Below are 26,519 nucleotides of genomic sequence, written 5' to 3' on the forward strand. Positions count from 1 at the left end.
CTACACACACTGTAGGGAACAGAAAACTGTCACAGACTCCCCCAACATTCAGAGTAAGTAGGACTTATTAGTGACTAACCTTAGTAGCAGTGGCATCTTCACTTGGATTGGCATATGTCTATCACATTACAAATAAAAATAAAAAGCTTCGTTTCTAAATATACTGTTGGTCATTTTTAACCCTTATTCATATCCACAAGTGTCCAGAATGGCTATCACCTGTTCAGATGTACAAAGTCAAGCATTCTTTTAATAAAAGTTTATTAATTACAATGTTCCCCAAGTAAGACAAGACAGTATTATACTAGCAAAATATGTATAGATATGAGATAAGCTCAAGCAATAGGTGCAATCTAGTTCTGATCAGGAAACTGATGTGCTGTTATATCCCAGTAATGTTATAGCCCAGTAAAGTTATTATGCTGCCTTGAGTTCTTTTTATGAAGGTAGAGTATTAATTTTAATAATAAATGTTTAAAGTGGTGCCTCCCTTCTTTTAAAAAAATATATACTACATAGTTAGATTTATAGTACCTCCCATCCTAATTTCTTCATATGAATCCTTATTCTCAAAGGGCTCAGAAACTAATATAGCATCCACATGAATGCTGGCTAACACTGAGGTATTAAGAGAATTAAAATCTGAATGAGCTCAAAGGTAGCCAGGAAGCTGCAGACCTATGAACCTAAAACACTTAAGAAGTAGAAGTTGAGATTCCAGCTGCTGCAAATTAAGGAGAATTCCCTTTATGATACTAACCACCATTAAAAGAGTCTACAAACCATCTCCTCCATATAAGTTGCTCTTGTAGCTACTATGCTAAGATTGTATCCACTTAAAGCAAATATATACTTGAAGACTCAATACACCAAGGCTTTAATACGATGGCTTTTATTTGTGAATATTGTGCTTGCTGCTTGTATATCAGTGTTTCCCCTGTCAGACCTGCAACATGCCAACAGCAGGTATGTGAAGTGTGAACAGGCCCATGTACACGGGTGTTTAAAGACTCAGATAATTAATGCTTTACAAATTTGTTGTAGAAACACCAGAGTCAATACAGCAAACATCACAGTATACACTGTGAAGCTATTCTGGCTTTAACTGAAATCAATAGGACTTCGATGCAGACAAACCATCTGCCTACAAAAACTTAAATTCCTTCCACTGCTTTGGAAAGACAGGCTAGGTGGGGTTTTTTCCTCATCAGGTGTGAAATTCCCCTCTTCATGATATGGACAAGGGACAAATGGTCTCCTTTTATCTCTTTCTGCTAGCAACCTCTCCATCAACGAATTTGCATTCCCTGCTGTACAAAAATCAAACACCCCTTCTTGATCTGCTCGGAATACATCTTGTACTCGAATCTAATCAAGTGGCAAGCCGACAACTGCTATTCATCATCCTGATGCCTAGACCACTGGCAGCAAATGCAATACAAGGACAATAAGATGCTATAAGGAAGCAGCACTAACAATAGTGAGTTTCCAGTTTTCCCTGGTTAGCTCTCCTGATTCATACGAGACTGCAATTTTAATACCTGCCCTTTATAAGAGGGTTAATATGTGGCACAGAATTCATGACTGAGCATTAGAATTCACGTTTGTTCTCATCTGGGGATTTGCACATCCGTACCAATTATGGATCCACCATGAGGAAGTATTTCTCCCCTGGCTTTAAGTCTGGAAGGCAAGATTTTTACACCATCTCAAGAAGGATATGCTAATAGCGGAGAAAGGTACAGGAAACAGCAGCTAAAATTATCAAGGGGTGGGAGGCTAGGGAGATTGGAGAATTCAGATGAAAATGGAAATGTCCAAAATGAAAATCAATCCTGCAAATAAATCAGTTGTTTTCAGGCTGCAAATGTTATATAGTGGAAGGTAATAGATTACTTTTTTTCCAATTTGCATGGCGTTTCCTTTGCATTGAAATGAATGAAATGGGATAAAGTAAGGATTACATAGTTAATTTTTACCATAGTGGGCCGTGAGACAAATAACAGTGTTGTTGTCAGCAGCCAAACAGCAGCAGAACAGAACAAGTGCTGTGTTTGATGGATGCGGGTTGGAACCGAAATGGATGTCCTCTTACTTCCTCAGTTGAAATACCTTCTGTTGTAAAGAATCTCTTACCCCCACCATTTCCTGTATGCCAAGCAGTCATGTATTTCCAGCCAGTTCTATTCAAAGGTGGAAAAGGGTGCCTGAAATATGTGACCTACCTGACAAACTGACTCTGGCTCTCATTGGTCAGAAACAGACAGAGGCTACCCCCTCCAAAGAGGCCTGGAGAAGGTAGATGAAAAGCATTTTTCTCCCCCCACTCTCAGAGCACTGGAACTCGTGGTCACCCAGTGAAACTGGTTGGCAGTAGATTCAAAACAGGCAACATAAAAGTGTTTCTCCCAAGGAAGCACAATTCATCAATGGCCGTTCATTGACACAAGATGGACTGATGGTCGCCGGGTCAGATTGCTTGAAAAGGGGGTTGGACAGATCCATGGAGAATTGACCTGTTCAACAGTGGAATTTGCTGCCAAGGAGTGTGGTGGAGTCTCCTTCTTTGGAGGTCTTTAAGCAGAGGCTTGACAACCATATGTCAGGAGTGCTCTGATGGTGTTTCCTGCTTGGCAGGGGGTTGGACTCGATGGCCCTTGTGGTCTATTCCAACTCTATGATTCTATGACCTATTCATAGCTAATAGCCATGATAGCTAAGTAGAAACTCTTTGCACTGAATACCAAGTGGTACTGGGAACAGGGAAATGAAGGGAAAGGTATTCCCTTCAAGATCTGCCTAGGAGCCTCCCAAAAGCACCTGGTTGGTGGCTGGATGCTAGACTAGGTGGTGCTTCAGGCTGATCCAGCAGAACTGTCCTTAAATTCACAGGACTACCAAGTCTCAACCTGAGACCTTAATTCACAGGACTCCCTAAGAATCATCCTTTCTCTCTCATAATGCCTTGCTTCACTGAAACGCTGCTGTTGGTTCATGCATACTTGAAGACATTCACTAATGCATGAGGAAGTGCTAACATAAACTGTATGCCAGTTGTCAAAACAAAGGAACTATGTATAGATTCTGGCACATTTCTCTTGGCTTTTCTATTAGGTTCCCCTCGTTATCTTCAGCAAGTTTGTTGGAAGAAGTGTGCCTATGTGTTGGGGGAGGGGGGGCTGTAAGAGGGGTGATGCAGAGCAGGTGGAATCGTGGCTGCAGAGAGGCAAGGACATCGTGTAGTTTTGCGATTCATAGAATCGTATACAGTTGGAAGGGACCCCGAGGGCCATCTAGTCCACACCCCCTGCAATGCAGGAATCTCAGCTAAAGCATTTGTGACGGATTGCCAAGGATAAGCAGAGGTTGGATGGCCAAGTATTCAAATCTCAAAATGTAGATCTGAAAAAAACAAGGCAAGCATCATGACCCAGAGATCCCTGCCGGCTTGGATTTTTGGTGCCCTTGGAAAAATTGCACCCCTCAATAATCCGGGAGCAAGGGAGAAGCAGGGACAGAAAGAGAAAAATGAGAAAAGGGGGGCAAGAGATAGAGTCAAAGCAGCAGCAGCAACAACAACAACAGGTAAAGGGTTTAGGGGAGTGGCAAAAACAACCACCAAATTTAGAATGTTACTTTTTGGTGCATCATCTGAGCTTGCTCACAATTGTTGGTCCTAATCTGAAGTGAGCAAGGGAAAGGACACTCATCCCTAATGGTGTCCCTTCTATCTCCTACCCTTGCTTGCAGTGAAGGCAATTTCAATATGCAAGTAACCCTATTTAACAATACACAGAGCTATTGCTTGGTGAAAGATACCTTGCAAAAGTGAATTTCATATATTTGCAGGAGTCCAATCTGAGTCCTAACACATAACTGAAGAGTTTCTTATGTTCCTTGGATATTTTTCATTTCTTTAATGAAGCAATGTTTATTAAGCCACTGTTACCAGCTTTAGTGCTACCAGATTCTTCAGACACAGTAATTCTTTCCTGTTTATCGGCAATTTTCTGCATTCCCTTTGAACTTCCATCTAATCTAGAATATGCCCCATACACTCAATAAACATGGTAAAATGACAGTAGAGATCTGGTCACAAATGGAGTTTATTGTGGGATGCTGTAGAGCAAACAACAGCACATCGTAGGCATTATCTTACTGATTTTTAAACGAAAACAGTATGTGAAATTGGCTACAGATTGACTTAGCATACTAAGCTGCTGTTACATGCACTGTGGTGGGGTCATGAATAGTTTAGAGGAAGAACACAAAAGAGTTGCACTACAAAAAAAAATTCTAGTGATGTCCATCATACTATCCATTTGGGCCCATGACACCTGCAGAAACAGAAACCAGCCAAATGAATAATCATTAGCTTGTGGGGGAATTAAATCACACTTTCCCTAGGAACTGGATGTCGCTGCTTATCTGGCCAAAAACATTGCTTTAGGGGAAAACACTTATATCACACCTGTAAAAACAGTTCTAGCAATCACATATTTCTACATTAAAAACAGCCAAGTGGGTTGGAAATTCCCCACCACAGAGATTAAAGGATCTTGGGCTAAAAAGCTAGGAAAAGACCTCAATCAGAACAGACTGGTGTTGGGTTAAAAGGACCAGTGGCCTCACTTGATTCAAAGCAGCTGCAAATTTTAGGTAGCTATGCAGATGGAGAATTTCAGAAGGTGCAGCTTTTTCTCGGCATGACATGCTGCACATCATTAAATATATATATATGTTAAAGCTCCTACATACACACAGAGAGAGACAGAGAGAGAGAGTTGTATTGGATCCACTTGCTCACAACCACATGAGCAGAGCGGATGTTGAGTCTCTCCTACGCAATCAACATCCTCCCACATTCCTGGAGAGATCCTGACTGGGTGAGAAAGAACCATGTTTGACCCCACCCACAAGGCAGTGGTACTCGCACATACGTCACAGCTGTGTGGGTCAGCACTGTTGGGGAGCATTTTTCACAGGGCAGTGTCCATGTAGACCCCTGAGGCATACTGTTGGCAGTCATAAATCCGATTGCTTTTAATCTGTTGTAAAAAGAAAGTAAAATATTGGCCATCTGAGTTACAGCTATGTTGCCACCAGACAATTCATCTCTGCAGTGTCTATAATGCAAAACAGCTCAATAGGACTGGAGTCAGTACTATTTTTGAAGCAATCACTGCCTACCTTTCTGTTTATACTGTGCTTTAAAGGCAGAGGGGGGAGCATGATGATATGTGTTTATTTTCATACTCGGAGCCACAGAAAGGACTGCATGCAAGCTAATCAGACAATTAAAGGCAGTGAATTACCTCCCCTGTCAATAGACCTAGTTTAACCAACTCAACTTTATACTCAGGAAAGAGGCTGGAGCCATTAATACTGCTAAGGAGCCTCAATTAATTACCGTAACACAGCAAAATCTCCTGGGTAGCTCTAAATGATCAGACAATATCCAGTGAGATGGGAGGCCACGACAAAAAAAAGGACACCTCTAACTTCGCCAAAAATACACACAGAGAAAAAACAGCCGAGGCAATTTCTGTCTTGAGTTGGGGGTGGCAATAGTTGAAAGTTCTCTAGTTCTCAGAACCTAAAGGGAGTTTGCAAACCTAGCCAGAGGATTTCCCTATGTCTCTTCCTCTGCTTTTCATCAGGGACTTTCCAGCTGTGCCCACTTCCTGCCTCCCTTTCTCTGAGTAGCTAATTCCATTTCTCTTTTGCTGCCTACAAATAGCCATTGGTACCCAGGAAAGTGTCCAAGTAACTCTGTCACCTCTGCAGCAAAGCCATCTCCCACTCTCTCTCTCAAGTTGTGCATGCTGGTGACACAGAACTCTTGCCCCTATGAGCTTGCTGCCATCTGCTCCTCTCCCAAGTACCTCACCAGGTGAGGCCCACCAACACTACCACAAGTGACCAAGAAACCAGCCTACTGTACAAATATAACATTTACATTGGTTATCCCATCTCCTTTCGCCTCTGACCCTGCCTACCACTGCTTTGTGGCCCCAAGAAGGCAGCCCAGAAAGGACTGTAACCCCCTGGCTGGAAAAAGTTCCACACTCCTGGCCTAGACCTCCACCCAACTCCTGTGTTCTCATAAACAAGCTCGGCAACAGCAAAGGTGGCCATTTATCTCTCATCTCCCCTGACTTACCAATTTTTCTGCCATTTCAATCTATCTTCAGCCACAAATAATAGGTAGTTGTGCGACACGAGTACAAAATATTGTGATCCAAGGAAATGACAAGCACATCAATCCAGTGGACTACCAAAGAACAGATAATAACATAAAAATATGCCACAGCTCAACATTCATTTTGTCAAGTGGTTATTAATCACGGGCTCTTTCTGGGTGAACTTCAAGAGCCAGTGCTGGGAAATCGGGGGTGGGGGGTGGAATCAGAAAAGCACACGGAATAAAATGTAGCCTGCTGCTCGGAAGCAAAAACACACTGTGCTTGACAGGGCTGGCTCCCAGGGTATACACTTTCACAGGACTGCAACCCCAATCACCTGAACGCTGTGCTTTACTGCTCCGGGGAGCTTCATTCATTTTCCTCTTCCCATGAAGACATGCATTACTATAAATAGTTTCAGTGCTACAGACAAGGAAGGAATTCTTAATAAGATCCACATAGGCTAGTTTTTAAATAGAAATGTGCACCCCCTCCACCACTTAGTGCAAGGACAAGCCTGACTATCCACAGAAAGTGAGACTTAAAAAAATTAAAATCATTAAGTTTTTCACCCATTGCATTGCATGTACCGTGGTCAGACTCTCCTGGGTTGGATTAATTATACCTCCTCAATAACGAGACCTGCATTTCCCCACTGAAATATCTTGACATAAGAGGAAGCACGATCTCCCCATACGAGAACATTGTGCTGGTTCCTCTCTCATCCGTCTTCCATTCCCACCCACACTCCCTCTCCTTTGAACTCCCCTCCCACTTTCTCACTTTCCCAGCATCCCTTTTTCATGCCCTGGCTCTCAGGAAAGTTCAGAACAATTACCAGGCATTACTGATCGCTTGCTTCAAGTGCATTAGGCATACACATCTCTTCGGCTTCGGACCAGGCACAGCGTACGCACTGACTTCTGAGAACTGTAAACTGCTAAGAGCTTTTCGGATCTGGCTTAAAGCAGGGGCTGGAATTCCAGTTCTGATTTGGCCTGCAAGATCCACCCCCCCCCCCCCAAAGTTCTGAACTCAGGAGCGGCACAGGGAGCGGCACAGCTCCTGACTGCAATGCTGAGAGGGCAACATTTGCAAAGCCTTCTTCCTTTATAAGCACTACCAGTAAGCCGATCATTGGCACTCGCAAAGCCCCGTTCCATTGCCTGCCTGCTTTGATTTCAAACCACATGGCAAAGGAAAATATTCCACCTGACGTCAAGCGGGCATCAGGTGACTGTTAGGTAGGCAGCCATGGCCACTTGTCAAAATGGCCCACAGGCATTGGGGGAGGTCAGGATCCAGCCAGCCAGCCAGTCAGATGGATCCAATTCCCCAAACTCTGTACTAAAGCCTAAGAGGGAGGTGGTTGAAAGCTATGACATTTATGATCCATTTTCTTATACCAGTTTTGGAGGTATGCATCACAAGTTTTCAACTGAACCTATTTTTCACTATAAAAAGAGTTTGCAATGCACTATTTGAGGAGGCCTGTCTCCTTCAAGAAACGAACATTCTGCTTCTGGGTGTGAACTTGGCAATAAACTTTTCAACTAGGAGAGCTGTGAGTAATGTAATATAAAAGGAGTGTTCTGAGGTGCTGGGGTTCCTGATCCATACAGTACCCTGACATGGACTATGTGTGTCCCAGGGCGCTGAGAACACATTTTATGCCTGTAGTTTTATTTACTTACCGGTACCTATTTTCCAGTGTTATAGTCTGCCCTTCCACCCACATGGTGATCCCAGGATGGTTTCCAAAGTATCATAAAATAAAGAAGAATTGTACAAAGAAATATGCATCTGTGAAAAACTAATCAGACTAGAGTCGAAGAATGCTTAAAACAATGAATGGCCTTGCTAGTTTCCCCCAAATGCCAGAAGGAATGTTTTTGCTTGCAGATGGAAACCCATCTGCATCACCACTGTCTGGACTTCCAGGGGAGCTACAACAGAGAGTGATCTCACACACATCACCTCCCAGCAGGACAACAGAAAGAGCTTCCTTTGCTGATTGTAAGGACCTCAGATGCAGGATATGGGAGAAGGCATTTCCACAATCCTGCAACTGGGAATCCCAATTACGATCATTCCATGCAGCTGATAGTGGGGCTAAGCAGAAAGACCCAGAGCAACAAATGGTTGGGGGAAAACAGGAATGTACTCATGAACCCAAGCAAAGGGGTTTTGTTGCCTTTCCTCTTCCTGCACCTCATGGCAGCCATGTAGAAACACACTTCTCAGCTTGCTGTTCTGTGGTTGAACAAGTCGAGAATGAGGGAGTTCACATGGGATGTTCAACTAGTGGGCAATCTGCATGCTTGCGCTCACAAATGTTTGAGCTGTATATTCATGCAGTTATTCACCTCTTACATTCAACAAGCGTACATTCTGCACACCTCAGTTGAGCTATATGAATCTCCCAAACAGGTGTAGAGACAGTTTGTACCTGTGTTCAGTGTTAACATGTGAACAAGCCTAGTGCCACATCCAAAATGGGTCAGCGTTGTGTCAAATAAAATAACTGATCGGAAGTTAAGGCCCATCACTCAGTGCTTGAGGTTTTAGCATAAATGTACCAGCTTCAATCCCTGGCACCTTCTGATAGTTGAACTCAGAAAAACCCTTGTTTGGGATCCTGAAGAGGCCAGGAGTCTGGCAATGTTCATACACATTATACTGAAGTAGCTTCCTATCAGGAGAGATGGCATCATATTTTTTGGGTGTAGCACTTGCACCTTTAATAGCTGACTGGAATGCAGAACTGCAGCAAGTAAAGCATCTCCCATCATTCCATCTCCATACTAGAAAAAAACTTCACTTGCTTGACTTCTACGTGTCCTGATGCTCTTAAAAGGCACAGGAGTCCTGCCAGCAAACGGCTAGCAGTCCTTTGACCGGTACAACTGAACGTGGAGAGTTAAACTGTTTCCCCCAGCTGCATCTGGCTATTCCAAAAATGTTTCTGCCAGACATAGCTAGTTTCCAATGCAGGCACATTCTGATCTTTTTTTAATTTGGCTGCAGCAGAAGCTGTCACCAGTTGTATTCTCTCCCTGAACAAACAGCGATGGATACAATTATTGCCTCAACTAGCATCTGTCATGTGATTGCCGCTTGGGTCCCCAGGTGAGCACATAGCAGCCAGCTCAGCTCTAAAAGCCTGCCCTTCACCACTTGGAAGCAAGAAGCGGGTTTTGCTCAGGAAGCTTCGTAATAATCCCAGCATTGTTAACAATTCTGTCACATGACCAGCTGCAACCTAATGTATTCTTCAGTCTGGAACAGCAAAGTGAGAATATTCCTACCCACCTGCTTGTGGGCAGAGCAGCACAGACATAATGAAATATCTCAGCTAGCTGACAAGGAATGTGGACATGGTGATGTGAAGGTGGTAGGTTGGCACATCATCTGGGCATGATTGGCAGATGGTGCCTCGTAACAATTACATTTTTAAAAATATATGTTTTCCTCGAGGCTGTGGGAAACCATAAGATTGGAGCAAGCAATCACAATGTTTAAGAGGTCATTCCCTTTTCCTTCCAAATTAATTGAGTGGGAATAACCTCATGTTTTCTCCAACATGATATTCCACCCCTCCAACAGACTTTACTTCAAAAAAATACTTTGTTGCTCAAAGCCTTATGTAGTAGGAAGAAGACAGCTTTGGGCTATTCATCATACTGAGAATATGAAAAATGAAGTGTTACATTACAAGAAAAGAAGACAGTCTGAAAACCACTGCTCAGTATATTGGGAAGCGTGTAATACTGAATATGGAAGACCTATATTTTAATAATTATGGCTGCAATTCACTTACTTAGGAGTAAGTCCTGTTGGGCTCAATAGGGCTTACTTTTGAGTAGGCATATAAAGGCTTGTACTGTAAGTGCCTCTTGTTAATAAGGTATTGTCAGACAAAAAGAACTGGAGATCCAACTAGATTTAATGAATTTTGAATTTACTTGTAGGTGAGCCTCTTATCTTACTCATTTCATAGTAATTAGGCTCACCTGGTTCACATCTATTCGTTGATCTCCCAGGAGGGTTTTTATTATCTTCTTCCTGTCATCCTGTAGCATCTAAGACCCATTAAGTGTCCTCTACGAAATTTTCCCCATCCTTATCTGTCAAGTCTACAATCCTCAGTGGATGAATAAAACAACCACACACAAAAAGAGGCTTGACTTTGTCACTGATATTCTACAGCCTGCTGCTTTTCCCAGTTCCCCTTGTCTAGACCTTTCTATTCTCTATGTTGAAACACAATGAAAATTAGAATCCTGCTACCTCTGCAACTAGGACGGTCTCCTTCAATTGCCCTCCTGGATAGCTGCTGCCAGTTTGCAGGAGCAGATCAAGGAGTACAGCTGCAACTGGATGTCAAAGCACAGTATCTCGTTGCAAGAGAGGGCAATATGGGTCTTGAAAATTCAGCTGCCATTTGGAATGCCTCAGAGCAAGGCGCTTCTGTAAGCCCTTAATCCTGCCCCACCCAGCAAGAACACAACCGGGAGGTGTGAGGATACATCACGATTTCCTGACTGTCCTGCCTGCCACAAGAGAGCCAATGAGTCCAATGAAAGCTCCAAGTGAGCATCTTGTACCCACAAAGTCTAAAAGGGGACTGAAGGGATTTATGCTTCTGGGACCAGATAAACCTCTCATTCTCTCCTCCGGTTTCCAGCAACTGGTATTCAGAAGCATTGCTGCCTCCAACTGGGGAGGCAGAGTACAGCCATCATGACTAGGAGCCACAAAACAGGTTGGACTCTGGCTTGGAACCTAGCACCTCTTCTCCTCCTGTCTAACAATTTCTCCCCAGATTCATTGCTGGGTCAATAGTGGGGTGCAAGTTCCGGCTGAGGAAGTGGTCGTTTTCTTGTTGGCAGGCACAGTTTCCAAGCTTACAGACTCAGAAGATCCTGGCTCAAGAGTCTTTGAGTCAAGGGGCCCTGATCCAATGAGCTCAAGCTCATTGGTTCAAGTCTGGTCATAACACTAGGACTGATGTTGATTTCTAGTACCTCTTCCTCTGCTTCTGCTCATCTGATGAATTCAGCTGGCCCCTTCCAATTATCAGAGTCAGAGCCCAGGATGCTGTTCGGAAACTAACACAACCACAGCTGATAGGTGTGTCTGTGAGAAATGGGGGGTGACTGAAGAAGTATCCCCATTTCCCAGAAAGCAGAACCAATTCTTCACCACCTTGGAAGGAATGAGGAGAGGGTCCCTTGAGGAAATGATATCTAGGCTACAATAGGAATGTGCTGCCCTGCCCTTTGTTCTAGAAGTTGATAAAAGGTATGAGTTTAGTTTAGTTTAGTTTTTTACAAGGAGACTGAAGTGTTCCTCCATTGTGTGAAGGAAAAAAATGTGCCACAATTATCAGACGTTTCATAATAAGCAGTTCTGACTACATTTCTTCCTTGATTAGTGTCTCAAAATAGAAATCGACTGAAGAAGAGTCCTTATATTTTGATAGTCAAAACAATCTGATATCCAAGAGGACCACAAGGTATATTTCAATACCACTTTCATCCTTTCAACTGCTGTGTGCAAGATGGATGGAGACAGGAAAACAACAGAAAGGTGGTATTGATTGTATCTAGGACTATTTTCCTTGAATTTAACACGATGTTTTAAAAATGCTAATGGCAAGATAATACTAGGGCCTGCATTGACAACTCAGCTGATTTGCACAGGGTGTCTTCAATGCATTTAAAAAACGGTGGTGAAAATTGGTCCTTTTGCTTTTTTTCACAAGATATAAGACACAATATTCAACTCCCTATTGATGGAAATTGGTGGGTCATAGAATTGACTTGAGTGTGACAATTCATAACTAAAATTATTACTATACGGTATACTTCACCAAGGCAGTAATTTCACAGGTAAATTCTACAGCCTGTTTTCATTTCAGTAGATGTCCTATGACTCCTGTGTGATGCAAAAGGACAAAAAGCAACTCTGTATTTATTTTCCATCCAAATCATCATGATTTTTAAATACCTAATACTCTGATTCATCTCTGCTTTTCTAGAAACTGAAGCAAATCCATAGCCCAAATTACTCCCATGAATTTGTCAACTGTTACTGGCCAAGTCTGCATGCCAGAGCAAACCATAACTAATGCAAAGATCACTCCTGCTTTGCTCCTTTCCAAATATGAGTGGCAGGAACAATCTGCAATCCCTGATTTAGCATTACATCCAAAACCTGGGATTGTGGTTTGTTACCTTCAAACAAACCATGATTGGTAAGCCAAAAGTGGCTTCAAATCATGTTTTGTTTGGAGTGAAATAAACCTCAGTCCTCAATTTAGACTTATCCATCATGAGACCAAAACTTTATTTGCTACTCAAGGGGAAAATGTCCTACTGATTTGTGAAGCGCCATTAAATTTGTTTAACAATTATCATGTCGAGTTCATTTTCCTCCAAATGAAAGAGAGAAGTGAGTAATATGATCAGAAACATGCTCGGTGTATTGAAAAAAAATAATCTTTTTACCTTCCAATTCAAGTGATTTATATTCCCTAGAAGGAAAAATAAAATTCAGTCTCATTTGCTAGTCACAAGCACATTAGAAAGGCACTTTGAAAAGGTCTGATTTGTTCTCGCATAAGAGCTATGGTTTAATCTATCTAATTTTGAAGTCAAAGCCAACAATTCCAATTATTCCTAAGAGAGCAGAAAAACATATATCTCAAAGTAAAAACCAATTTGACTTAATGCAACGAAAGCTTAAAGGCAATCTTCAGAAAGAATACATTAATTTTGAAGGCTAACATTTAATTAGGTTGCAATTCAGAATCTATCTTTTATCAACTGAAATTTCATTTCAGTCAATGCTAATGATTTAGATATTTACCATTAAAAACTCCATATTAAGGGTGCAGTATGCTGACCGAGGGGCTGTAAAAGAGAAGGAAGCCCTGCAACTTTCATGGTGGATAAGACTAGCATTGGCTAACTAGCCATGATGGTTATATTCTACCTCCCCTGTTGGAAACAGGGTGCCTTTCAACACCAGTTGCTGGGGAACACAGGAGGGGACAAGTCCGGTTGCATTTGGGTCTTGCTTGCACTCTTTCTGTAGGCACCTGGTTGGTCACTGTGAGAACTGGATGCTGGGCTCTTCTTCTGTTCTTATGTAACTGTGATGGCATGCCTATTCTTCTTCTTCTTTGGCAATCACTTATAGCTGAGTAGGATTGTCTTCCATAAACACGGTTTTAACCATGAGCCCAAAAGTGACTGATGAGGCCAATTCTGGATCCACACATCCTTCCACAGTGGGGACATTGGTTTCCGGGCAGGAGTTGATCACGGTGTGGATTTACCAAAGGTGCCTTCCTCTTAGCACGTTTCTCCCTTGCATCCTGAGTTTGAGTGTCTTCAAAGCCCGTGACACCTTTGGTAAAGGCTGTTCTCCAATTGGAGCGCCCGCAGGCAAGTGTTTCCCAACTGTTGGTGTTTATACTACTTTTTTAAAATTTGCCTTGAGACAGTCTTTAAACCTCTTTTGTTGACCACCAGCATTACACTTTCCATTTTTAAGTTCGGAAGAGAGTAGTTGCTTTGGAAGACGATCATCAGGCATCCGCACAGCATAATGAGTCCAACGAAGTTGATGTTGAAGAATCATTGCTTCAACATTGGTGATCTTTGCTTCTTCCAGCACACTGGTACTAGTTTGCCTGTCTTCCCAAGCGATGTGTAAAAAATTTCGGAGACACCGTGGATGGAATCTTTCAAGGAGTTGGAGATGGCGTTTAGAAGTGGTCCATGTTTCACAAGCATACAGTAAGGTTGCTAGTACAATAGCCTTGTAAACAAGTGTTTTGGTTTCCCTGCAAATGTCCTGGTCCTCAAACACTCTGCACTTCAATAGGGAGAAAGCCACACTCACAGAGCTTAGGCGATGCTGGATTTCGGCATCAGTGTTGGCCCTTGTGGAAAGATAACTGCCCAGGTAGAAAACTATGCATCCCTATGCTGGCACATCAGTTATGCTGCTGCAATTCCACTGCTGTAAGGCTGAAAATGGAGTGGAGATGTGGTTGGGAACAGTCAAGACAGGAAAGGAACAGACTTGTGCCAGATCCTATTCCCCCTCAGACCCCATTTCTACCCCTGGTGATGGTGCAACTTGACATTAACCACAGAGCTGGTGTTTGAAAAATCTCACCCATTGGATTCAGGGGGAAAGAAGCAAATGCAGAAAACCTTCACCAACTCAAGTCATTTTGCAAGGACACATACAAACTGGTGCAACTCCGCACCCATTCACAGCACACCAACATCCACAAATGGGGGTTTTGTGCATTTTTCTACCTCTCTGTAAGATTGGACCCTGATTTTGTTTGAATTTCCTTTTTTAAATAAGACTGTTTTACGTTACTTTTTTGTTTCAACAATACTGTTTATTCTTTTGATATTGTAGAGGAATTAAGAGATTTTGAAATTTTAAAGTGGTTTATAAATGCTTTTAAGTACATTAATATAACAGCACACCCCTCAGGGACACCATAACCTGATGCTCCTGTTCATGCACACCTAGAGCACATCAAGGATAACTCTGGAGGGTGGAAACAATGAAGAAAGGACACTTGCCTTTGTCTATGCAGTCTGTCTCCAGAATGCAAATAGAAGCATCAGCATGTCGCTAACCTTTTTCTTTCCTTTTCTTTTGTAAATAAATTTTTATTGGTTTTTTTCACAATTAATTTCCACAATTAACTACCAAAAAAAAAAAATCCCCCGTCCCTGTCCCCATTCACAAAAACATTTCAAAACCTTATCTTTGAGGTTCTTTAGACCTCATGACTTCCCTCCATTCTCTCTTCTGGTTCCTTATATTAACAAAATTCTTCTGCATTTCCTTACACATACTTCATCAATTCTTATTCTTCTAATTTTATCCAAATGTTGCTGATTGCAAGTGTGTAGTCTGAGCCTGCCAATGTATCAATTTATTTACATTATGTTGCACATAACACTAAAGTGTTTCCCATTCTTTTTTCCAAACTTTGGCATACAGTAATTAAATTTCACTGGAAGGCGACTGTCAGTTAAATCTGATTTTAAATCCTGCTCACTTTCCTCACAGTCTCCTCTTAGTCTCAGAGGCTGTAATTTCTGCCTTATTTCAGCCATCAAGACATTCCCAAATATTCCCTGTCTACCACCCATGTCATCCATATCTGCCCTGATATTTCTTGCCCTGGTATTTCTTCATATCAATCACAATTTCCATTTTTCAAAAAAAATCCTCCAGCCCTTACATCAAGACCTCCACCGATTCTGTTTTCTTTGTCACTGGTTCTATCTTAATAATCAGTTCTGTCACCATTTCAGTATTTTTGTGCATTCGCGCTATAAATCTATCTGTTGTCTTATCCAAATTTTCCTTTATCTCCTTAATCAATGCATTTCTCAATTCATAAAAGGATTCCACCCATTCACCATAAGGCTTATCCCCCGTGTCCTGTGCAGAAGCCTTTCTGTCCGAACTTGGGGTTGGTTGCTTTTTAATTGCCATGTTCAATAAGCTAACCCTTTTCTTTTTAGAAGCCTTACAGGTACTCTGCCTCGGACATGCATCAGGCTATTCATCCAGGTGAGCTGGCTGTAAGCATCTTTTCATGCCAATATGGATGCACATTCCCATTCAGGGCTTCTGGCTGCTGCTCATGACTAGAGCCTTTATGTTTAAATAAGGGCCCTGTGGATCATGTGGTTTCATGATAATGGGTCATTGAGGGGGTCTTAATGGCACTTGCACCCCCATTGCTATACTTCCCAATGATGTCATGCAGTTTTAATATAAACAAGAGCCGGACCACTTGTATTTTTAGAACAGACAAGGAAGCACCCAACAAGGCTATACACAGATTGCCATGTGTGTGTAGATATAGTGTGAACAAACAAAGCTGCCATAGCAATATAACACAATGTAAAAATAAAGATGATTGGCACATCACAATTTTCATGGATGGAGGTGGGGTGGGTGAAGAAGCCCAATTTCTTTGCAACTTTCCACAGCTGGCACTTTTACTGGAAAGCTGCTAAACCGCCAATTTTGATCTGTCTTAATGTATCAGATGATTTGGTTTCCTGGCAGGTTTTGCAACAGCAAATACCTTGGCACCATCAGCTCCTTCATCACCATTTTCAGAAACCATGAGTGTCTGACTTGAAAGTTAATACTCAGCCTGCCGTGACAACAAAAACAAAAGGCTGAGTTTTCAAACCGTATTCATCATCAGTTAAGGGTGCAGTGATGTATGAAAGTAAACAGGTCAAGGGCAAATCCTCAGGTACTTTATTGTGCTACTGAAGATTACGTAATATGCTTGGCGGGGGTGTGGAATGCATTCTGAAGGAACCAGTGAGGAAATAAATATATGCAAAACTGATGTCATAGTCTATATACCAAAGTTCTGTTTTCTGATATGTTGGATAGACAAGTCGTTGTTATTAAAATTTGTATACTGCCCTTCATCCGAAGACCACAGGGCAGTTCACAACAGAAAAATACAAAATGGGAGTACAAAATACATAATAACACAAAAACAAACCAATAGTCCCCTCTCACAAACACGTTTTAAAAGCCTTACAATGTTAATCAGCTGATTGTCTGGTTGAAGAGGAATGTTTTTGGCTGGCCTCTAAAGATAAGCAATGAAGGTGCCAGACGAGTAAAAACTGAGGAAAATGTGAGGGCAGTGTGTACTAAATTTGGCAAGGCATGGGCTGGAAGCTAGGAGGGGAGATAGACAGCAAAGAGTATGCTTCCTTTGGTCCAAAATTTCTCATTAGGACCCTGTGCTCACCTTGATATATATTATAACCAATGTACGAATTATATAAAGGCATATTGATTTCAGTGGTGGAAGCAAACTGCATGCCACACTCAGTCCCCTTCAAATTAGTGGAATGTAAAAGTGCTTGACTTTCATTGGATTGTGCCAGTGATTATATTCTTTACTACTTCTTATTTTTTTAAAACCATAATCTAAAGCAGAAATAACCAACCTGTGACAACTCCCATCACCTCTGACCATTGGCCATGCTGGCTGGGGCTGATGAGACTTGGAGTCCAACAAAATCTGGGAGACTATAGGTTAGTCAACTGTGTCCTACAGTATGGTGCCTGCTAACATAAAAACCAAAGTCCTGATGGAACATGTTTTTGCAAATCAGAATTCCTGGTGTGAATCCTGAGATACTCAGTTTGTTTATTTTTTTAGTCTATTTCTAGATTCATGGTAGCAGACATAGAGTTGAAAAACTGATGTCAAAGAGGGCTAAAAACCGAGAAACAAACATGAAGGTACAAAGAACCCTCCGTTTGTGATGGTGTACAACTAGCATGATTTCTAAGCCTGTCTCAAATAATTTTCATGGAGGTTGAACCAAGGTTTCTCACATTTGGGGTATGCAGTTTCACTGCAAACGACACAAGGAGGAGAAAAAGCAATCTGTCCACCATCTGTAGCTTGGCAGTCAAGAAAATGATAAACAAATTATGTTAATTGCATGCATCTAAAACAAGCAGATTAGCTGCATCACTCGCTTCCCAGTGTGCCCTTCCCAGTATATAGATCTCAGTGCTAAACAAGCATCTTCCTTCAAGTTATAGTTTCCAGTGGATTATGTCACATACATTCCAAGGTAATTTAGCCCATTGTTATACAATGGGATTTAATAAACACTCTTTCACAAGAAACATTAACAGTTGCCCTCTGCAGAGAAAATAGGAAAGGATGAGTCAGTAAATTAATGTTACATACATAATGCACATTTCATGGCAGCCCTCCAAATCACAGCTGAGCTCTGCTTGGCTAATTGAGTCTGAAGCGACAACAGTATCTACCGAAAGCAGCCAAAAGGTCAAACCGATTCAGACAACCTGGTGAACTTTATCATGACGGAACGCTCCGGCGGAGGTTTCAGTGTTGTTCAGTTGTCATGGTACTGCTTTGTGGGTGTTTGCAATATGCGCCGATGCAGAGTGTGAAACTTTTGTAACACATTTGCTACACAGTGCTTCGAAAGTGTTCATGCTAAAGAGTGAAGAAACAGTGCTGGCGGGGGAAGCAAGGGGGGGGGGAATCTAACTTGAAAAGAAAAGTTTTCACAGATCCTACAGAATTCGCCATGCAGCACTGATGCTGATTTGTCTATCCTTATTTTATATTTGTCATAGGGCTCCAGCACTCACAAATCTTTACCACTTGGTTGTTGTACCAATTGGTAACGGGAGTACATAGGAAGCTGCCTGTCACAGATAAGATGGGTTAAACTGTAGAAAATGCATAAAATACACCAGTTGAGCTTTGGTTGCACTCCAAGATCTTAGTGGTCCTTCCTGTGTCCCGCATTCCTTCCTTCCTAAATGAGCAGCCAAGGTTGACCTTTGTGACCCTTTTTTCACCCCTGCCAACCTATTGATCCCTCATGGTTTTTCCCTTTGCTCTCCTCCGTGTGCATATGTAGCACACACAGTACAGTGGTACCTCGGGTTAAGTACTTAATTCGTTCCGGAGGTCCGTTCTTAACCTGAAACTGTTCTTAACCTGAAGCACCACTTTAGCTAATGGGGCCTCCCGCTGCCACCATGCCACTGGAGCACAATTTCTGTTCTCATCCTGAAGCAAGGTTCTTAACCCGAGGTACTATTTCTGGGTTAGCGGAGTCTGTAACCTGAAGTGTATGTAACCCGAGGTACCACTGTACATTGAACTGGACAGGGTTGGATCAATCTACCTAACTAGGCAACGTGAATCTTCAGTTTCATATTTGGTTGGAGAACAGAGAGCAAGCATATAAAATTTTGTTACGTATTGGACTCCTTTCCTTCAAGGAGTCCCCACCTAAACCTTGTCCAACCTTATCTTCTCAATAATCCTATGTGGAAGGTCACCCTGTGATCTTCAGGGCTAAGTGAGGTTTGGAACCCAGGTCTGCCCAGTCCTAGTCTGAAATCCTATATGCTACCTAGTGGCATGTCTGTAAGCACTAAAATATTCCCGTTGGACTGGTTGCCTGAGGTAGGAGCACACATTGGCAGATTTTTATTGAAAAGGGCATCATTATATTAAATAGTCCAAGAGGTAAAAGGGCGATAAAAAATTATAGTGACAAATATTCTGCTGAGAAAACCTGGCTAGAGCAAAAACAGTGAGAGCTGTTGCACTTCCACGTTTGCCTAAGGATGGAGTTGTTAACAAATATATCATGACACACCTGGTCTTGGGTCAGTATTTCCACCATGTCTCTTGCTTGAAATCTAGCTCAAATCATCAAGAACTGCTGTTTTGTTTTTTGTTTTTGTTTTTTTGGCTTAAACAGGGGTCAGCAAACTTTTTCAGCAGGGGGCCGGTCCACTGTCCCTCAGACCTTGTGGGGGGCCGGACTATTTTTTTTTGGGGGGGGGTGTAATGAACAAATTCCTATGCCCCACAAATAACCCAGAGATGCATTTTAAATAAAAGGACACATTCTACTCATGTAAAAACACCAGGCAGGCCCCACAAATAACCCAGAGATGCATTTTAAATAAAAGGACACATTCTACTCATGTAAAAACACGCTGCTTCCCAGACTGTCCGCAGGCCAGATTTAGAAGGCGATTGGGCCAGATCCAGCCCCCAGGCCTTAGTTTGCCTACCCCTGGCTTAAACCAACCTGCAAAAAAAAATCTAATAGGTCAAACTAATTCCCTAGAATGAAAGGTCAACTTACGACAGAGTGTATTTTTGTTTTCTGCTTGCTTGTTATCTTGATGCAGTTGACTGACCTGCTCTCATGCCATATTACAGCCTTCCCCTGACTTTTCATAGTGGCCAACCAGATCCCTGTGGGAAGCATGCAAGTGGGACCCAAGCACAAGAACAGTCTCCCCATCTGTCGTTCCCAGCAGCTGGGAGGTAAAGCATAGCCTTATCTTCCATGAATTTCTTTAATTCCCTTTTAAAGCCATCCAAGTTGTATCCATCACTGTCTCCTGTGGGAGTGAGTTCCATAGTTCAACTAAGTGCTGTGTGGAGAAGTGTATTATTTTATCTGTCCCTCATTCTTGCAACATTCAGCTTCAGTTGGTGTTCATGAGTGCCAACCCACTTGTTGTTGTTTAGTCGTTTAGTCGTGTCCGACTCTTCGTGACCCCATGGACCAGAGCACGCCAGGCACCTCTGTCCCCCACTACTTCCCGCAGTTTGGTCAGACTCATGCTGGTAACCTCGAAAACACTATCCAACCATCTCGTCCTCTGTCGCCCCCTTCTCCTTGTGCCCTCCATCTTTCCCAACATCAGGGTCTTTTCCAGGGGGTCTTTTCTCTTCTCATGAGGTGGCCAAAGTATTGGAGCCTCAGCTTCATGATCTGTCCTTCCAGTGAGCACTCAGGGCTGATTTCCTTAAGAATGGATGCGTTTGATCTTCTTGCAGTCCATGGGACTCTCAAGAGTCTTCTCCAGCACCATAATTCAAAAGCATCAATTCTTCGGCGATCAGCCTTCTTGATGGTCCAGCTCTCACTTCCATACATCACTACTGGGAAAACCATGGCTTTAACTATACGGACCTTTGTTGGCAAGGTGACATCTCTACTTCTCAAGATGCTGTCTAGGCCTGTCATTGCCCTTCTCCCAAGAAGGAGGCGTCTTTTAATTTCGTGGCTGCTGTCACCATCTGCAGTGATCATGGAGCCCAAGAAAGTAAAATCTCTCACTGCCTCCATTTCTTCCCCTTCTATTTGCCAGGAGGTGATGGGACCACTAGCCATGCATAATTCTATTAAATACTATAATGTCACCTCTAACTTGTCTTGACTATTTAGTCTTCAGGTAGCAAAAATAAGATGCACCTATCCTCCAAACGGCATTATTTTCCTTAAAATAAAAAAATCACAATTTATTGCAATTTACATAAAGTAGTTTGATCCAGACCAACACTCACAACCAGTCTACTGTAAGCACTCTGAAATACTCCCCCCCCCCCAAATAGTCCCCCTCATTTTGCCCTTTGATGGGTGTCCTTATTAGGATCAGAATTTGTTCAGGGCGCATTCAGGCAAATTCACTGTAGTTTTGTTCTGAAAGAGAGAAGCTGAGCCAACGTAGAGCTTCAGAGTCTGGACAGAAAGCAACAGAAGGAGCAAGCAGGTTGCGTTGCTTTGGTTGGAAACAAGGTCAGGGAACTATGACAAGATTTTTGGTTTCTCTGCTGTGCTTGAAGAAAACAACTTCCATCCTTGCAGCACAGCACAAAAAGTCCCCCACCCCATTTAGCCTTTCTATTTCTGTTCCCTCCTAGTCCCTTCCCTTGCCCTGACCTCACTAGCTCTACTCCTTCCCAGCCCTTGTCTTGTTCATTCTCCTCCACCATTAATCTCATTTTCATAGTAAGATTTATATACCACATATATAAATCATATATATAAAACATAAAACATTCTAATTAATGCTATAAATTATTCATTCAAAAACATAGAGTAACAATAAAAACTGACTTGGGGCTTCCTTCTCAACACACACTTTTGCTGCTGTCTTCTGACTTGGGTGTCTGAGGACTGAATCTTGGATCCAAGCTATTGGAAACAGGTGCATCATAGAAATGGAAGGGATCCAGAGGATCATCTAGTCCAACCCCCTGCAATGGATCTGGAGTATGTGGGGGCTTTGTATACTATTTTTCATTTCCATGTTAGGCATTATTCTCTCTCCTGTTCAGTTTTTAGCTGTTAAATTCAATTCGGTATGCTTGTATTGTTTTAAATGAACTTGATTATGTGTGTGTGTATTTAACTGTTGGTAATATTTCTAATTGTTTCTAACATAATCTTTTTGAATTCTTATGTGAGCCACTTTGGACACAATTTTGTGGGAAAGTGTTGTTTAGTCGTTTAGTCGTGTCCGACTCTTCGTGACCCCATGGACCAGAGCACACCAGGCACTCCTGTCTTCCACTGCCTCCCGCAGTTTGGTCAGACTCATTTTCATAGCTTCAAGAACACTGTCCAACCATCTCGTCCTCTGTCGTCCCCTTCTCCTTGTGCCCTCCATCTTTCCCAACATCAGGGTCTTTTCCAGGGGGTCTTTTCTCTTCTCATGAGGTGGCCAAAGTATTGGAGCCTCAGCTTCATGATCTGTCCTTCCAGTGAGCACTCAGGGCTGATTTCCTTCAGAATGGAGAGGTTTGGTCTTCTTGCAATCCATGGGACTCTCAAGAGTCTCCTCCAGCACCATAATTCAAAAGCATCAATTCTTCGGCAATCAGCCTTCTTTATGGTCCAGCTCTCACTTCCATACATCACTACTGGGAAAACCATAGCTTTAACTATACGGACCTTTGTTGGCAAGGTGATGTCTCTACTTTTTAAGATGCTGTCTAGGTGTGGGGAAGTGGTGGACAAATAAATGGATGGTGATGATGACTTTTTCTCCCACCTAGCCCCTCTCTGTTTCTCCTCCCTCCATCTCTTAGCCTCCCCATTTCCTCCTCCTCGTTGTTCATTATACACCCCCAGTCCCTAGTCTCCCTCTGTCTACCACCACCTCATATAGAGTGTGCTTCTGGGTCAACTGTGCTCTGCCTATCATCACTTCTAGCTCTGCCTACTCATAGCTCCACCTTCTGTTAGCTGCCCCACCCTTCACTCCACCTGCCCCAGTGGTCAGCACCCACCACTGCCATTCCCCACAGGGAAGACAATGGCAAAGATTAATCCCTGGGCTAGCTTTTGCGCTGCCATGGAAACAGAAGGGCAATTTCCTGCTTCTGGCTCATTTGCACCTGAGAACCTAGAGCAGGGTTCCCCAACCTTGGGTCTCCAGCTGTTTTGGGACTGCAATTCCCAACATCCCGGACCACTGCTCCTGCTAGCTAGGGATGATGGGAGTTGTAGTCCAAAAAAAACAGCTGGAGACCCAAACTTTAGGAGACCCTGGGACTCAGCTACATTGGTAAAGAAAAAGTGCGTTAAATGTGTTATAACACTGTGACACCAGATGACGCTGTGGAGTCCCATCTTTCGCCAACGTGATTCCCCTTTATGAAGTTTCAAATGTGTTTTCCTGAAATGATTTTTTGATGTGTCTAGATCCAGCCATAATCTAGGGGAAGAGTGTTTTCCAGGCCCACCCTATCCCTGTGGATTCCATCTCTTTAAACTGTTTGTAATTTTGAATTCTAAATGATAACCCACCTTGGAACTTGCTCATGAAGGGTTACATATAAATGTAATAATGATGACAATGATACTACAAGTACTACTAATAATAATAATCCTGTAGCCCAAAGGCAAAGGGAAAACAACCCCCCCCAAAAAAAAAAAACCTGAGTATGAATCACCCTGAAATAGAGCTGTGCCTAAATGGTTTCTCCAAATTTGCTCTTCTATTTTTAGACAGAGAAACTGGGGGCGAGGACCATATGACTGAATTTCTTCAAGGGGATTAGAGGAGTGAAGCCTCTTGAGGATATGGCTCACTGTTAGATGGCACAGCTTTTATTCCTGGATACCATTCTGCATCCTTTACAGTGCCCTCAAGCCTACTGTCTTTCTGGGGCACTTTAGGCAGAAGAGAGGAGCTGGTGGCCATCAGCAAAACATGGCAGAGAAAATTGGGAGAAGGTTCTGCAAAGAGAAGTGAGGAAAAGAAAAATCTCGGATGTTCTGTGTGAGAGAGAAATGTCTGCTGAGAAATTTTTATTTTTATTATTTATTGAATTTATATACCGCCCTATAACTGGCTCAGTTCTGCATCAAAGCACATCGGCAAGTGAGAAATGTTGGCTTGGCTTCTCCATCTGCCTTGCTGCCACCACCGTAAACTAGAAAATGGCGGCAGAGACCTACATATGTATTGTACTTTGCCACTTGAGTGCACACCTGGTGGGAACTTACAATGCTGCACCAACGCAGCGTGGAAGGAACTTGGCAATACTTCAGGCGCAGGATATTGAATATACCCACAATTTGCATCCCTTTTGGAAAACAACTTCATAGGGGATTAAAATAACACACACAAAGATGGTTACGTGGATGCTTTCTGAAATGTGCAAGTTCCTGGTTTCATATGCACAGATAACAGCTTGAGAAAAGAACAAAATAATAGCTAATTTGGGTTTTTATCTCCAGCAGCATCAACGGGGTAGAACAGCTCATGAACTGGCTAAGCTTTTCTGAACAAAAGTAGACAAACATCGGTGTGTTTTTCCATCTCTCCCATTGTCCCCCCACCTACATTTAAAGTGCTTGAGCTGCTGCCGACAGTATAGAAACGAATGTTTATAGTTTGTGGTAACAGCTGCTTGAGAATAGGGCTTAAGGAGTAAAATATGACAGGGGTGACTTTTAATGTGCTAATTGACTTCTAGTGCATGCTGTTCAGAGACCCTTCTAAGATGCAGGGATGAAATAGTACATTTAGCTTAGGCTCCATAGTTATTTTTAGAGCCTGTTTCATTTTGGCTGTTCAGTTACATTAAACATTAGTTCATCAGTTTATTCTGGGATTTAAAGAAGCATGATTGACAGGCCTGGAGCCTGACATTCCTTATTTACCCATAAAACACAAACAACAAAAACACCCAGAGCTTGCTTGATTTGACATCAAAGCAAATTATCCACGTATTAGAGGCAAGCTTGAATGCAGTTGGAGGCAATGATCCACGGCAGCCTTTGATAACTAGGCTGAGTGGAGGGGAAGCTGCAGTCCAAACCATCTGGAGGGCACCAGGTTAGCAAAGAAGTAGTAGTACCACTCCATTCTGCCTTAGTCAGACCACACCTGGAATACTGTGTCAAATTCTGGGCACCACAAATGAAGGAGGATGTTGACAAGCTGGAACGTGTGCAGAGCAGGGTGACCAAAATGATCAAGGGTCTGGAAACCCAGGTTTATAAGGAACAGTTGAGGGAGCTGGGCATGTTTAGCCTGGCAAAGAGGAGACTGAAAAGATATATGATAGCCATCTTCAAATATCTCAAGGGCTGTCACATGGAAGAGGGAAGAAGCTAGGACCTGAACCAATGGATTCAAGTCAAAAAAAAGATATTCCAATTAAATATCACAAATAACATTCTGACAGTAAGAGCTGTCCGACAGTAGAATGGGCTCCCTCAGAAGGTCCCTCCCTCTCCCTCTCCTTCATTGGAGGTTTTTGAGCAGAGGTCTATAATGGATGCTTAAGCTGAGATTCCTGCATTGCAGGACTTTGGACTAGACGACTCTCAGGGTCCTTTCCCAGTCTACAGTTCTATGATTCTATGATGCCTGGTGCCTGCATTCTCAACATGTGAATGAACGCCTATGAACTGCGCTGTCATTTTTTACTCCCATGCAAGGAAGTTGATGAGTAGGCCAAGATTAATCAGATGATGCCATTACAGACCATTGTTGCAAATCTGGGCCCCTGCTAGCCAAACTCTGGGTCTTTATTCCCTGTTTCACCAAGGCACAATAGGAGCATCAAGTAAGTGAACTATATTTCAGTGCATCATGTGGCACTATAACACATAAACACCTGAAACCTGCTCCTAGTTCACCCTTTATGTTTTGAACTTGGGTAAAACTTTCCATCCCCCTAGAGCAACTGACACAGCATGTGGCAGTTTCTGTGACTTTGCTGAAAGTAGTGGGGTGGATAGTAATAATACCTTTATTGTCATTGTACAACCTATGTACAATGAAATCAAACGAGCCTCCCTCCCCAAATAATGAGGCGCATTAGAGTGGTTCATGTCATGATCTCACTTTCCTGGGTCAGAATACATCCTGAGGTGGACCAGGGACCCCTTACGCTTCCAAGTTGCTCTGTGGTCTCAGATTTTCCACAGACAAAAAGTTAAATGCACAGCCTCTCCCCACTGCCTTTGCCCCCAGAGATACATATCCAAGTTGATCCAGAGCTTGAGAGGGAAGGGGGTGGTATGGAAAAGGGTGGATCCCCCCCCCCCCCATTTTGCTAGCTTTTAATCACAGTGCATTATTTTCCAAGGCCACTCCAGTCACAGTGATTTAGGGGAGGGATACTGAAGGAAATAAACAGAGCTGTTCTTCACAAGGATAATCCTCCTTCAAGTTTTGGCTGTGAGAGCAGGGCATAAAAAACCGAGTTAATAGTCTAACTTGGTCAGCTGTTTCATTTCCAGTCATTCTTTTTCCTAGCAAGCATTAAAAATAATAGTGTTCTCTCTTTTTTCATCACAGAAAGCGTTTTTAATTTTTATTCCAGGAAGGGGCAAGAGTGAGAGAGAAAATGGTGACTATGTAGTTTTTTATAGATAAGGTAAAAATCATTATCACAATAGTCACTGG

General features: G+C 42.6%; 1 protein-coding gene across 4 annotated transcripts in view; it reads right to left on the bottom strand.

Moving 5' to 3' along the window:
- STK32C (serine/threonine kinase 32C) overlaps positions 1–26,519 on the bottom strand; it is a 165,470-nt gene that overhangs the window by 110,612 nt on the left and 28,339 nt on the right. The window contains exon 2 of one of the 4 annotated variants that reach the window (XM_077930401.1): positions 4,941–5,048. The exons of the other annotated variants lie outside the window; for them this stretch is intronic. The gene's annotated coding sequence lies outside the window, so the exon portion shown is untranslated. The remainder of the gene's footprint in view (positions 1–4,940; positions 5,049–26,519) is intronic. 4 annotated transcript variants of the gene reach the window in all.

The sequence above is a fragment of the Podarcis muralis genome, chromosome 6, assembly GCF_964188315.1.
Source record: "Podarcis muralis chromosome 6, rPodMur119.hap1.1, whole genome shotgun sequence".
Taxonomy (NCBI): domain Eukaryota; kingdom Metazoa; phylum Chordata; class Lepidosauria; order Squamata; family Lacertidae; genus Podarcis; species Podarcis muralis.